Here is a 5,184-nt window from a genome sequence, read left to right as displayed (position 1 = left end):
CTGGTTTTGAACACTTGTTTTGTGGCTTATAGTTGGCTTTTATTCAGCTGAAAGACAGCAAACATTTTTTCTATTGCTATATGACCTCAGCTACAGAAATACCAGGGCAGATTTTTTTGTTGTTATTAAGTTGTTTAGAATACAAAGGAAAACTCTGGTAAGGCAAGACATGAGAACTGAGAATGAGACACTGCACAAAGCTGATGGCCTATTTGCTGCATTAATTTTGAGATCCAGCTGTGCAAATTTGGTCTCAGGATTCATCAAATAGACTCTAAGAAAACACTTTACAAATTAAAGCTCACTAATGTGTCTAGCTGAGCAATATCTTTCAGCTGAAATGTATTCCACAGAACAAAGAAAGTGCAGTAATGCTCTTAATAATAATAATACATAAGCATAAAAGCATATGATACTCGTGTGGCACATCTTCAATGAGAATAGTACAATTATTAGTTTGTAGGTAGTAGACTATGGAGAAATGGGCAAGAACAGTATTTATTAAACAGAGGGAGGAAGAATGCAGTGGAAATGTTGCTTATCCTGGAAGTCTCCTTCTACTACATTGAGCTATCTTTGTTTATACTCCTTTCCCCCTTCCCCCTCCCCATAGAGATCTATTTTGAATATGATTTTTGGATGCCAAAGTGATATGGTGTGTTGGATATAAATGGGAAGGGGCTGGCAGCAGACAGGCTGCAGAGGCATCCAGCCGGCTTTAAGGGACCCACTGCTGGCCACAGCTGAGCCCATCAGTCAGGCTGGTTGTGCCTTGGTGATAATATAATCTTAAATGGGAAAAAAAACGCTGAACAGGCAGAGGAATAAAAAAAGAAAATGGAAAGCAGCGGTGCAAACACCAAGGCCAGAGAAGGAGGAGGTGCTCCAGGCCTGGAGCAGATGCCCATACTGCAGACTGTGCGGGGAAAAGCACACACCAGACTAGTTGGATGTTCCAGAAGGAAGTTGAAGCCCATGGAGAGCCCACATTGAAGCAGAAGAAAGATGTGTGAGGAAAGGAGCAACAGAGAGAAATCACCATGTACTGGCCATAAAGACCCCCCCTTGTGTCACTTGTTGCCTCACTGAAGGGACTGAATGTATCTACAGTGATAACAAGGGCAGAAGGAGAGGAGCCTGAAGTGAAGGAGTGAACCTGAGCATGGGAAAGAGGGAAGGAAAGGTGTTGTTTTAGGGCTTGCCTTGTCGTTTCCCACTACCCAGTACAGTAATTAAATATTTATTTTAATTGGCAAGAAACTAGTTTTCCTCAACTCCAGTCTGTTTTACCTGCAGCAGTAATTAGTAAGTGATCTCCCTAGCTTCATCTCATCCCATGAGCTTTCTCATTTCTGTCCTATTTTCCCCCTGCCTCATACTGCTGAAGAGGCGTGTGAGCGGCTGGGTAGGAGTTTAGTTGTTAGCCGTGGCTATACCACCAGGTATGGCTATTGCCCTGGAATTAGCCTAAGAAACTCAAAAAATATTTTTTTGTGAGTCAGAGTTAGTGCCTTGGCTTCCATACGCAGGGATTATTTCTGGGGATGCTAATTCAGCAGGGAAGACTGTGCAGCAAAGTGAGTGCTTGAGGTCAGTGTTATAGCAAACTCTTAAGGATAGTAATTATTCTTCAAGAAACCCAAGAAACCCAAGAAAAAGAGTGCTCTAAGGTCTCTCACTTTTTTTACTTTTAAAAGGTGTTGAAAAGAGGTAATACCAAAATATTAGATGGCATAGAAAAGAACAATAAAGCAGTTAAGAAGAGATATGGAAAGAATAATTAATTAACTTGAAAGCGGAAAGGAGGGAACTTGTTACTGTAGTCTCTGGTTTTACTAAGCAAGAGTAGTGCTGTATTAAAGGAATGGAAGTTTTACCAAAGTGGGTAGGAAAAGAAATATATTGACTTATTTAAAACTGTCCAAAACCACTTTAAAGGCCAAATGCAGGCTGAGGGTAATCATGGCTTCATGTGGTCCTGTGTGAAAACAAGAAAGGAAGAAGAGAAACTTACCCTTTAGGCTGATGTTGGCATAGGAACACATACCTCTGTGCTACCCATGGAGAAGTTTAGCACCCATGATGTGTAATCATTGAAGTAATTCAGTGGCAGGTGGGTCTTCCACTGGGAGTGGTGGGGAGAAATGGCATTCACTGCTTTGAGGGTGAAGCTCATAGAGTCATAAAATCATAAAATATCTAAAGTTGGAAGAGACCCACAAGGATCATCAAGTCAAACTCCTTGCTCCTCTCAGGACTAACTAAAACTAAAGCATATGACTAAGAGCATTGTCTAGGTGCTCCTGGAACTCTTGAGTCCACTGATGGAAGAAGATCCTTTAACATGGCAGTAGCAATAGGATGGTTGCACCAGAAAGTTCCTTCAAGGTCTTGCCTCCTACAGCCTCCCAGTCTACACAATAAGGTCCCCTTTGAGCAGCTGTCAAAGCTTTGAGCCCAGGTGTGAGCTCCAGAGCCCAGACAGCATGTGCAGATATTAAAACAAACAATCAATAGATCAAACAAACAAACAAACAACTTTAAATAAAACAGCAAATTTAAATCATTAACACCTGACACAGGAATGAGGTACATAGGAACACAATGATGACTCCCCTTCTGTTTGACCCTCTGTAACTGTTTGGATAGGCTGTAAGGACAAGAGGGAACGTGGATGAATCTCTACCAAATCAGATCATCATGACAGTCAAAACTGCCATAGCCATGAAACTGGTTCTACAGACAGTCTAAAGAGAGACTCCACAGCACATTACTTTGCAATGACTTGTAATTTCCCTTTGTTGCTACTGAAATCAAGAAAATGTTACTGTACCAGGATTTTCACTCATTCAGAGTCACTAACAAAGTGGAAAAAAAAAAAATCCCATCAATGTCAAGACAGATTACACAAGAATGAGAAAACTCCATGAGATTATCAGCAGTGCAGGACTCTCCCTCTAACATACAGATTGCATTATTTCCTCCAGGCAGCAGGAACGTGAAGACTGCAGATCACAAAGACACATGAAAACACCATATAGTAGTCTCTACAGTATTCTCTGGTTTTGTATTGTTTGGGATAGTGTTGACTTCAGTAGTTACTTCACCAATGGAGAAGATAAAACAGTCAGTTGGTCCCACCCCATGCGCATAATTTTTTATTAGATGGTTGATATTAGCAATTAAGTGTTTATAGTTACAGTATTCACCACTGAATTCTGGAGTGTGACATTAGCTGTTAACCATAATCTACTGAAATCCTTGCTGTAAGGTTTTTTAGTTTTAATTGGCCTCTTAATTCATATCACTGAGTGTCCTTTTCTGAAACATTTTTATTATTGTGGAGGATGAATATTAACTGATACTGACATTGTCTATACAAGAAAATAATCAAAAGCAGACAAACACGGGCAAACCCCAGAAATGTATTAAAAAAGAGAATGTGATTGCCGTAAAAATGTGAATCTCAATAATAACTGCAGTCAAATATCTGTGGCTGTCAGCAGATAAATCCTAGGGCAACAGTATGGACTCAGCAGCTTCAGAAGAGCAGCCTCTTCATGAAACATCCTACACTAATTCAGCATCAAAAACAAATGATGAGAAGACCAGAACTTCTGCAATTCTACTGTACCCCAAAACCATGAACAGCTTTCACAAAAACCTAGTATCCACAGCTGCTGTTCAGAAATGAAAACTGACAAGGACCATAGTGCCTGCCTCACGACAGTGGAGAAGTTGCGATCTCACTTCACCATTTTAATACTAGTCATTTTGTACTGTGAGGGCTTAGCAGCCTGGTGTGATTTTGGCTTGGTACTACAAGTGCTGAAATTTAAATTTTCTTTTGTAATCATACTAATGAAAAAAAAATAAAAAGAAAAAGTTTTTCTATCAGGCTTGGGTGCTTGCTGATATTAGAATTAATTGCATGTTAAGAACATCTTAAGCAGCAGTGAGAAATGAACCAGCCCAATCTCCCTTTTCCTCTCCAAAATAAATATTTCTGGCTAAAATGGAGCATATTCTAGGTGGCTGCAGTGATTTCTGCCTGGGTATTTGGGTCCACCAACGTAGAACTTGTTACAAGCATTGGCTACATGAGAACAGTTGGCAGAGAATAAATATTTGGGGCTCCAGAGACGCTTCTGCAACAGTTACAGTAGCACATACAGAGACCATTGAAGTATTTAAACATTCCTGTAAATCAATATTGTGTTTTTACAAACGGTCAGAGCTGATATGGCAACACAATTACTGTACTGGTGATACTGGAGAGTGAGTTGGTCACCAATGTTTGCCGGAGGTCTGTAAATGCACTTTGATTTCCAGAGGCAACTTACTTTGGCAATTCTTTAAACCAGAATCATCTGAATCCTTCAGCTTGCCCTTTGCATACAAAACAACACTTGCCTCTTGGACCAAATTTTCTTTGGGCCGAAACGATGTCTGCAAGTGCTCCCATGAAGCTGCATTGGCAGGTCCATTAAGTGGAACAGAAAGAAAAACTTTGGATTTTTTTTTCACAGGAGTGAAGAATTCATTCCCTAAATCATGTCTGTACTCATTACTGTAATTGGTGAAGCCAGGCAGTTGCTGAAGTGGCTTAATAAAAATGCAGGGATTTAGCCAGTTGGGTGAGGAGAAGAGTGAGAAGAAGGAGGCAACAAGCCTGACTTCTGCTTTAAAGGAGAAACATAGCTCTTATTATAGCTAAAATGAACAAAACTAGAAATCAGAAGAGAAGGGGAAGTAAGACTTTTTGAAGTCCATCAGCAAAGCACTGAGCAAGTCCCAGGAGCTCATTGCAAGAGATCTCCAAGGCTCAAGGGAAGATCATAGGGCTGTACTGCCACCCAAGGGAGGACATGGCAACAATTCAGTTAAAGATACAATAGCTGAGTGAAGTGAAGAAGAGCAAAACAGAGGGAAGGGAGCAGGAGAAAAGATGAGTTGAACTCTCTTCATTAAATAAGCACAACACCTGCAAGTGACACTGAAAGATGCAGCAGTTTGATATTATAGGTCTCCATCCTCTAAATAGGTCACATTTAGTTTTATCAAATGCATTGCCGTAATGGATGTTTTGTTGCAAAACTTAGAGATTTACATTTTATCTTACCAAAAATAGCTGCTTCCAAGCAAAGATCATCACAGCTCACCTAGGTCAGGACAGAGCTCAGC

The sequence above is a fragment of the Streptopelia decaocto genome (genome assembly GCF_964273445.1).
Source record: "Streptopelia decaocto genome assembly, chromosome: 1".
Classification (NCBI taxonomy): domain Eukaryota; kingdom Metazoa; phylum Chordata; class Aves; order Columbiformes; family Columbidae; genus Streptopelia; species Streptopelia decaocto.
The sequence above is the reverse complement of the archived record's forward strand: the minus strand, read 5'-3'. Positions refer to the sequence as shown.